This window comes from Ctenocephalides felis, unplaced genomic scaffold, assembly GCF_003426905.1.
Source record: "Ctenocephalides felis isolate EL2017-DRISC unplaced genomic scaffold, ASM342690v1 CF-g0.4_SCAFFOLD_00845, whole genome shotgun sequence".
Taxonomy (NCBI): domain Eukaryota; kingdom Metazoa; phylum Arthropoda; class Insecta; order Siphonaptera; family Pulicidae; genus Ctenocephalides; species Ctenocephalides felis.
In genome coordinates this window covers 17,689,861-17,701,035 of record NW_020536999.1, presented here as the reverse complement: position 1 = coordinate 17,701,035, position 11,175 = coordinate 17,689,861, and the positions used below count along the sequence as shown (strand labels likewise).

General features: G+C 28.6%; 1 protein-coding gene across 1 annotated transcript in view; it reads left to right on the top strand.

Moving 5' to 3' along the window:
• Positions 1-11,175, top strand: part of LOC113364023 (rap guanine nucleotide exchange factor 4) — a 126,464-nt gene that overhangs the window by 16,603 nt on the left and 98,686 nt on the right. The gene's annotated exons all lie outside the window — the stretch shown is intronic.

The following is an 11,175-nucleotide window of genomic DNA, read 5'->3' as shown; positions in this document are numbered from 1 at the left end:
CCATTTAAAAAGTACTTAGCACTCGTGCTCATTAAAACAACACTTTTTATTTATCCGAACGTTCCGTTTTTCGTCCTCTCAATGGATATTATTTTTTTTAAAACGAAACCACTTCGAAAAAAGTTTCAGTATTCTCTTTTATTTCCAACACCAACATTGGAAGGAATAAATAAATATTGATTCGTACTTTGCAGTTTTCAAAATGAGCTTTTGTCGAATACGTTTTCTTTTAGGGCTTTTGTAAATTGTTTGGAATGAGAAAAGATCAGTACTGAATGGTTTGTTTTATTTGCAAAAAAAAAATCTATGAGTAAAGGATACTTTAAATTACTGCCAAAATATATAAAAACTGGAAATAGCTATTTTCTCGTTTATTGTTTTTTTTTCAACTCAAATTTGTCTTAATGAATATACACGTCTTGAATTAAAAATGTAAATTTAGAACCAATGATTATATTTTAAAAATTCATATAAATCCAAAGAAATTTTTAACATCGTCCCAAAATCAAAATCAAAATTTTTTACATTTCTTCACGTTTTGAAGGTTAATCATTTTGGCATACTTCAGAACAAATGGATGTGTGTGTATGTAAAGGAAACAATTTTTCGTACACGTTCCTGAGCCCACGGATTAACCGATTTGAATGGTTCAAACATTCAAAAAAAACATTCGATTCCTATTGATATGGAAATGTGCTGATTAGTTTTTGGCAAAGGCAGGTCCAACCGTTTCAGAGATACTGAGCAAAGAGTGCAGAAAATGCAAGCGAATTTTTTTGAGAGAAGAATCCGTTTTGAATGATCAAAAAAAACATTTCAATTGTAATGGTGAGGAAAAGTGGTGATTAGTTTTTCGTGAAGGCAGATCAAGCCGTTTTGGAGATATCGAGCTAATTGTGCAAAAAATGCCAGATTCTGAGAGAACTAAGCATCCAATTTGTATGATTTAAAAAACTTTCTGCTTATGTTAGCGAAACAATTGCTTCTGAATAAAGAATTGATCTCAAAATTTGAAATTTCTTTTTTCAAAATTTTTTTTTGTTGTCTATCGAAAATAAATCAGATTTTAATTTTAATTTTGGCTAAAGTTCTAAAACTCACTTATCTACTTTACATAAATAATTTTAACTCTGCAATTCAATTTATAAAATTCTTATAAATATTAGACAATGTTACTGTATTTATTTATAATAATCTATTTGAAAATATTTAATATTCCTCGAACATTTTGTTACGGTACGGGAATTTCCAGCAATTTGCCTTAAGGCACGATGCCATACACAACTATTTTAATTTTCAACTATAAAATTATGACTAAAATTTGTCTCAAGAAGAATACACGACTTAAGATAAAAATATAAATTTATAACCAAAGAATATATTTTAAAAATTTACATAATTTCAAAGAAATCTTCTTCACAACTTCCATATAGTAGTAGCAATTTTTCTATTGTCATAATATTTTGAAACAAACGACAAACGCCAACAAAACATTTTCTTAATGTCAATTTTATTCATCTATTGATTTCTGTATCCATTATTCCTCCATGTGGCTCAAAGCTAAATATATATTTTCTAGTATAATTTTTATAAAGATATTTATAATACTAAAGTTCCAAAAACCATTATTCACAAATGTAGAAAAACCAAAACACTGTGTCATTAGTGGTGATAAAATATTTCGTTATTGGCACAACGCCAGTAGAGATTTATGGCTTTATGTACAGCCAAATACAGATACTATTATTCAAAAACCTGTCCAAAAAATAGAACCAGTTTTTTTGTTGGTAATTGTTTGCTCTGCTACAGGAAACTTTGAAGCTAGAAAGGCAATTCGGTCAACATGGGGTAATAAAAATAATTTGAGCTATAAAAAATATCTTGAAGAGAAATATGGAAATGATACTGGCAGCAATATTGGTAACACTAATAGTGAAATCGGAAATATCAACATGAGAATATTATTTCTTCTGGGATTACCTGATGGTGATAAAAACATACAAAAGAAAATTTTAGCAGAAAACAAGAAACATGGTGATATTATCCAAGAAGACTTCATTGATTCCTACGGAAATCTTACTATCAAAGTTGGCATGATGTTAAAATGGATTTGGACAAACCACAATGACAACATTGAATATATTCTCAAAGCAGATGATGATGTGTATTTGAACATACATGAATTAGTAAATGAATTAATATACATCTACAGACAACCAATTATGCTCATGGGATTATTAGTCACAAACCAGGAACCATATAGCAGCCGTAGAAGTAAATATTATTCACCAAAACATATGTACGACTACAAAGTTTTTCCAGATTACCTTAGAGGATGTTCCTATTTGATGACACTAGAAGCAGCTCTTACATTATTTGAAACTGCCTTGGATACACCAATTCACTATTTGGAAGATGTGTTTTATACTGGAATTTGTACTGTTGGTGCAGAAATTCATCTGGTACACAATGAAGGTTTTGCAAAGAGAAGTGATCCTGATATAAATTGTAAATATTTATGTGACATAACGATTTGTAGCATGAAACCTAAACAAATAATAAAGGCTCACAAGAAAAGTAAAAGATGTAGACTACTGTACAAATGTTAAGGGAAAAACAAATATTAGATGTTTACGTGTAAAAGTCAAGGAAGGGAACTACATTGCAAGACTTGGGAGTCTTCTGCAAGTTTTGAGTATAAAAGAACTTAATGTCTGCCATTTATATATATAATTGTCAAAAGATATTATGGAGAAAAATTTGACAAATGATATTATGCCAATAAAAGTGTATAGCAAGATGCAGAGAAAATGGCCCTTACGTTTCTGGTAACAACATTTGGTTTTGGCCATGTAAATTATATAAATGTATTTGTCATTGGCTGTAATAAAAATCTCTGAAGATTTTGAAATGTTTTCTATTAATTGTAATATCTGTAGTTTACTTGTTTCATTTATTATGCTTATAATCCAATTAATTTAAGAGTACAATTCAATCAATCCTTAGAAGGTCTTCACCAAGTTCCTGAATCTTCCATGTTTCCACTTCCAATATTTTTTCCAGATCCATCAATGATACAGGTTTGCAAAAAAGTCAAATTTATCACAACTACTTGCCAATAGGTACATTTCACTAGGATTCAAATTATGTGATGTAGCATGGTAAGAAAATTCACAATATCCCATAAAAACTTTTTCGTTAGTAAAGATTTTACTGTTCACAACTGGTATACCAGCAACAAGTGCACATAATCCTGTGTAGTAAACATCATCCAAATGGTATATTGGCATATTTAAAGCTATTTGGTAAATTTTTAGAGCAGTATCCATACTCATTACAAAAGCAGATCCGCTGAGAAAATTTGGGTGAAAATCATGTGGATACATATGTACTGGCGAATAAAATTTGCCTTGTTTGTACCTACTTGGTTGATCATTAGAAATCAACTTTCCCAATAATATTTCATGATTGTTTTTCATATTTTGTAACGTGAACACCAGTTTGTACAAGTTGACGTACACGTCATCATCAGTTTTCATGATGTACTTTACATTTTTCAGGCAGTTCTTAGATATCCACTTGAGCATCATCCCAGTTTTTATAGACAGGTTTTGGTAAGTGTCTATAAAGTCTTCTTGGATGATATCTCCAAACAATTTGTTTTCTAAACGAATTTCATCTTGAACTATAGCATCTACATTATTCACGCCTAACATAAATAATATCCTTACACCAACATCTTGATTTGGTAGCTGATCTTGACCACCAGTTGTTTTATTGATGGACGTTGGTATTTTTAAATCATACTTTCTATAATCTCCACGATATTTATCGTAGTCATAGTTGAACAAAAACTTGTAAAAATTGTGCAAGGAACGTGTCCTGTAACTTTTCTTAGGAAACTCTGGTTCAGAAAATATCATATCTTGAAGTCCATGTTGGTGAACAATTTTCAAGTATTTCTGATAATCAAATTTAAAAATATTTCCCCAAGTCGATCGAATTGCTTGTCTGGCTTGAAAATTTTGAGAAGCTGAACAAACTATGACTAATAAATATACAGGTCTCTTGGTCCATCGTGGTTCTTGTAAAGAAGTTATAATTTTTGGTTTTACATACAATTTTAAATCTCTGCTTGCGTTTAGCCAATATGAAAATCTGTCGACATCTGTTTCATCAAATAATAATTTATTTATAAGTGATGATACATGGTAGTTGAAATGATGAAGTAGTAGTATCTGGAATAGTATGAAGGCACAGATTATGTACTTTATAAATTTGACTGTTGCAAAACGCATTGGATAATTATTTTTTGACAAATTAACACTCCAAATGATTCTTAAAATAACTTGGTGGCGCAGCTCGTCATTTGTTTTTTTATTTAAAATTGAAAGGTTTGTTCCAATAATAGATAATCTCATGATCAATTTGGTGCACTGAAATTAGTTGTTTGAAAAACAAATGAATTATTGTCAATAACAAAATGTTAAATGTTTTTACAATATTGAATTTGTTACAATCATCTAAATAAATTAAGATTCTGCCAAAAAATGTGGTTCAAAACAGTTTATGTGTTTTGCATTATGATAGTTGCTGAAATCTTTATTCTAATAATATACAGATCATCCGTATTCAACAGATTACCCGACGATAAATTCACATTTTGGTATAACACAAGTAGAGATTTAAAACTATACTTGAAACCAAATTCTTCAACTTTCATTCAAAAACCAAGCAGGGCTATGGAACCTACCGACTTATTAATCATGGTCTGTTCTGCAACTAATAACTTCAATCAAAGAACTGCAATTCGTTCAACTTGGGGCAACATGGATAAACTCAATTTTTCCAAGTTTGTCGAAATTGTCCAGAAGAAAAATTTGCACAAATATATGGTTATGGAACCAGATGCACCTTATCCAAAATTTAGACTTGGGTCGGTGAAAAGATATTATGAGTACCTTCTGATGTCTTCCAGAAGGGACGAAGTTGATGAAACATTTTTGACAAGTAATTTCAGCCGCAATTGGAACCAAGGGGTAAAAGTACGTGTTTTGTTTGTACTTGGTTTACCAAATGGTAATGAATCTTTGCAGAACGAGATATTAGCTGAAAATATGCAATATGGTGATATCATCCAAGAAGACTTCATCGACTCCTTTAAAAATTTATCCATCAAAGTTGGTATGATGCTGAAATGGATCTCGAACAACTGCAGAAATAAAACAAAATTCATATTAAAATCTGATGATGATGTGTATTTGAATCTGTACAAATTGTTGTACAAACTGAATTATTTCCAGGAACCTTCGAAGTTGTTGATGGGTTCCAGGTTTCGTGGTATGAAACCTGTTAAAAATGGACGAAGTAAATATTATACACCAAGGTATATGTATAATTCCACCGTGTTTCCTAATTATTTATCTGGACCTTTATATTTGATGACTCCAGAAACAGCTTTGGCTTTGTATGAAACTGCCTTGAACACACCATTATTTAATTTGGAGGATATTTATTATACTGGGATTTGCGCAAATTTGGCACAAATTCCTGTGGTTCATAGTAAAGTCTTTTTGTCATATGAAGATTTGATGTTCCATTGTCCATTTTCTTATTATATAGGAACGCATAATTTAAAAGCTCCTTATATTTATAAATTATCTGAAATGTGTGATTTGTCGAAAGTAGACGAAGAACTTATTAATTAATATAAGATCTTTGTAATTGAAAGTTGTAAAAAAATTGTGAATTTATATTAAATATACATGAGTTAAATCCAGAAAATATCAAATTTTGTAACATTTTAGTTTGAAAAATAATAGTACTATGAATACTCTAGAAAATTTTATTATTTATGTATAAATAAATATATATGCGAAACGAATTTTTAACAATATTTATTACACTATTCTTGAAATGAATAATTATAACTTTATAAAGTCAAATAAAATATTTAAAAAAAAAAGTCAATACAAAACGTACAAAATTTCGTTTATCGTTAATTTTACAGATTTTTGGTCGGCAGTAAAAAATAAACTGGTGCATGAATAAAACCAAGCAGCATCGTGTTTTAAGGCAAATTGCTGGAACTTTCCGTACCAAAAATTAAAGATAAAAAAAAACTTTAAAATTTTATAATTTTTTGAAAAAATACATTATTGAGAATTTTAAAATTCTTGAAAAAAAAATGACGTTTTTGTTCTCAAAAATTGAGTTACCATTTTTGGCACTTTTTGCCTCGTATCTTCGGAACGGCTAGACCTGCCTTTGCCGAAAACTAATCAGCACGTCTCCTTATCAATACAGATCGAATGTTTTTTTAATTATTCAAATCGGTTGATTCGTGTTCCCGAAATCGTGGACGAAAATTTGTATCCGCACACACACAAACACACACATACACACATCCATTTTCTCTAAGGTATGCCAAAATGTTCAGAAACTTTTGAAACGTAAATATATATAAAAATTTTCATTTTATTTTTTTTTTGCGATTACTACAACTTACCCTACGTGAAGTTAAAAATGTTTAAATCTTTCTTTCTTATCCAGCAATTATTTTCCCATTTTCTCATTTTCCCAAATGCCCAAGAGTGAATATATATTTTGAGTTACTTTTATTCTCGAAATGTATTCATAAATGGATTTCGTGTGGAAATTCGATTATCCACAAAATATAATCGCATGTGAAGGAACTTCCTTGGGAATCTTTTTAAAAATACTTGAAATGCTTCGAAATAAATCTCATTTTATCCTCTTTTATAACACAATGAAAATATAGGAAGAAACCTGAAATGTAATGAAAAAATCCAGGAGATACTTATGAAAAAAAGTATAAATTAAATGAATTAATGTATATAGTTTTTAAGATTATAAACCAATATTTGAGCTATGCAATTCTGAATTCAATTAATAATTCAGTTGCATATAACAAATTTAAAACAAAAATAATAAACATTTTATTCATCACTTAATTTATATTTAATTTATTAATTTAATTTTAGTAACATTAAATTTAAATAAATAAACACTATTTAACTTTAGCCCTAAATGAAGTCCAAAAATATTAATTTCTTAATTGGAAAAAAAGATTCTGAAGAAGAATTACTGAAATAATTTTTGGAAATTTATTTATGAAGCAAAATACTCAAAAAATAAATAAAATGAGACTGTGGTATTCAATTTTTTGCACTAATTATATTTTTTATTAAACATTGATTTATTATAAAAAATGTGCTGAGATCTGTCCACCGTTGCACTTTGATGATGATTTGGGTACAACACATTGCTCATTAAGAAAAAATTATCTTAAAGCAAAAAATTGGAATATAATAAGTAAAAGTGTTTGACTCATTGAAATAGAAAAGATTTAAAAATTTTGCAGATGATAAACAATCATAACAAAAAATTTTTGGATTGATCAAAAATACAGAACAATACATAAAATTTATCTCTAAATCAAGGAAACGTCTCTTTGAGAAAACATTCATAAACAACCATCAATAAAATAAAACCCCTATAAACCAGGAATGTACGAGGTGTGTTCAAAAAGTACCCGGAATTACTAATAATTAAATTTCGCGGGTCTGGAGTGTCTGATTGTCAAAATTTTTTTTTATTGTGTTGGTATACATACCCCTAAAGTATGATGAAATTTTCAGCTATATTCACTGTTTACTTTGTCTGTGGTAGTCGCTAAGGTTCGACGTGTTTTTCTGAGCTCGGCGATTTTTACAATGGAAGAATTGAAAAGTCAAAGAATTTGTATTAAATTTTGCGTAAAAAATGAAATAAAGTGTTGCAAAGTGCAAAAATTTACCAGATATGGCTCCGTGTGACTTTTTCCTATTCCCAAAGTTGAAGAGACCCATGAAAGGACGGCGGTTTTCCTCGATTGAAGAAAATCGCTGAGAGTGCTCAAGGACATATCAAAAAGTGAATATCAAGGGTGCTTCGAAAATTGGAAAAAACGCTGTCATAAGTGTATTATATCTGGGGGGGACTACTTTGAAGGGGACCACATTAATGTAGACGAATAAATAAATATTTTTTTGAAAAAACGAAAATTCCGGGTACTTTTTGAACAGACCTCGTATACAACCCTATATACATATATATACATATATATATGTTTGTATATTTATATATCCACTTGCATTTCTCCAAACCCCAAAAGGCATGTTTTTCACACCTTAAAAATATTCGCCCTCCACCTTGTGTTGTGATTTTCATGTAACGGCGAAGTTTTCAATTGAATTTCCATTCCTTGGGAAAGTGAAAATTCTTTTTATCATGATCGAAATAGAGTGCAAGTACATTGTAACACTTGAAAATCTTGTCGTCGAAGAAAATTGATACTGATACAGTACGGTATTGAAAAGATTCGAGATGAAATTTAAATTTCGAGAGGAAGATAGAGGAATTTTTGGAACGTCCCTTTGAGAAAACATCCATAAACAACCATCAATAAAATAAAATCCCCTATAAACCAGGAATATATACAACCCTATATATATATATATATATATATATATATATATATATATATATATATATATATATATATATATGTTTGTATATTTATATATCCACTTGCATTTCTCCAAACCCCAAAAGACACGTTTTTCACACCTACCCTTAAAAATATTTGCCCTCCACCTTGTGTTGTGATTTTCATGTAACGGCGAAGTTTTCAATTGAATTTCCAATTTTTGGACGTAAAATGGCCAGGAAAGGCATATTTTTTGTAGCTCTAGAGTAACTTGTAATAAAATTATATTTTTATGAAAAATTTAAGCCTTTTGTTTAGATTCACAGAATAAACTTATGATTTTATGAAAAAATAATTTACCAGTTTGAGCGCCTAACGTGTGGTGCAGTTTTGGAGACAAATCTTCGAAAGATGCTTGTTTTCTTTGCATTTACCTCTTCTCGATATTATTTTTAGATTTTCTACTAATTTTGTAAAAGCAACTGAATCTAATATACATATTACGTGCTTGATTTTTTTTATTATTAACGTTTAATATATATTTATTTATAATTATCATGTCGGGGTCTCAATCTCCAAACAGAACAAACTTAAAAAATGATTTCAAGTGCAAGAAAATGAAACGAATAAGTAAATTATTATCAATTTACACCTTTTTCTATATAGTTTAAAGGGTTTTAATTAGGATTAAATCCTAGTGTACTTACTCAAATTTTATAATTATTTTTTCATAAATATTATTTTTGGCTGTTTTGAATCAACTGAATCCTCCAAAGGAAAAGATCTTAATGAAACAAATACCATCAATAACTAAGACTTATTTTTCCATTTATATAGATTAAAGTTCAAACTAATATATACAATTCAAACAGTTCAGTTATTTCTTTTACCTATTTCTACTTTTAAAAAATATTTTCATTCAATAAATATTTTCTTGGCTGCAAAAGCTCTTTCACAACATTTCTATAAATTTGCATGCATCCAATCCAATGATGTGATATTTTATTATATTAATTTTACCACATTGCATCCAGGAAAATTCGATCTCAGAATTGCTATTTTTTGTCGTTTAGTATAGAAAACCGATGCAGTGGCATTTTATAGAATATCGTACCAAAAATAGTCATGATGTAAATAAAAAATAGATAATTTTTTATAAAATAATTAAATTAATTTAAATTTGTTATCTTGCACATGAGGTAGGTGTTAATTTTAAATTTTCATTACTTAAAATTATTTAAAAAATAATTTAAAAAAAAATCAGTGAATCAGAAAATACAAGCCCAACAGCTCATTCTAGAATCAAAACTAGCACATGATTATTTCCTCTCAATTAGAACAAAGAAATCTAAGAAGTGCAATTCCTACTTTCAAGCACAACTTTATTAATTTTTTGCACATGCTACAAAAGCTCCTCTTATACACAACATCCTAGACATAAGCTTTTATTAAAGCTTTTTATTAGGCTCCAGTGGATCATTATTCTCATATTGTCTGCTCCAATTACTGAGAGAAAAGATTGTATCATCTCATTTTTATGAATTATTATTATCTTTTTCTTAAGATTCGATTTTCCATTGAAATGGGAACAAGACGAGCCTTTTGCTCCAGGGATATTAAAGTAGTTGTTAAAGGGAATTGCTTTGAGAAAGCTCCTTTGTTGGGCTATAAAGGATTTAATGGCTTAGAGATCGCACGAATCAAAATTTAGTTAGCCTGCGAAAATGGGAAAACAAAATTGTTAATGTATGTAAGATATAAAAGGAATGATACCAATATAAGTAATATATATATACACAAATATATATCCTCTCTGAACAACATGATATCATGCAGTAGTGATGCCAATTGCCACTAGAAAATAGATCAAAAATAAGCTCTCAACAGAAAATAGATTATATTATTTTAAACCTTGTTGTCTCTGAAATATTTAAAAAATTCGAAAAATCATATATCATTTTTTTTTTCATTTTAACCATCCCTGATAAATTATTTATATATTGAACATCAAAACCGCAATTTATATGAAATAAACCACATTGTTCATTCATATATATATTTTTAGATCCATTTTCGAATGTTTGTTATAATTTGCCTTTGTGCAGGAAAATTGTTCATTATGTAAATATAAAAGCATATTGTTAAAAGCCAAATACAAACCATTATTGAAATCTAAATGTAAAAATATAAATATGCATAACTTTTACTAAGCTATATAAAAATGCATTCCAGAAATGTTGTCCTAGAAATCTAGTTTATAAAATTAAATGATTCAATTGCGACTGAACATATATCGGGGAATCTATAGTAATAATTAAGAATTGTCTGCAACCCGAGCATATTTATTGAATATCTTAATTTAGACATATGGAATAATTAACAAAGTCCAAATATTTATATCCAAATTATTCTGTTTGAATCAATTTATCAATAAAATTGTTTATTTGAACTGTTTGAGGTAAATTATTTATAAATTGAATAACTAGATTTAGGAATCATGTTTATTAATTTTTGTCAGGCATAGGCCAGGTAGTTTTTCTGTAATAAGTGATTTTTTTGTTGTTGTTTCTAATAATTAATAAAAGCCATAAGTTTACGATCTATAGAACATTCTTTAATGCTACAAAATATAGATGAATTTTATTAATTCATTAAATTTTGAATAATGGGCTCAAAAATAAAGT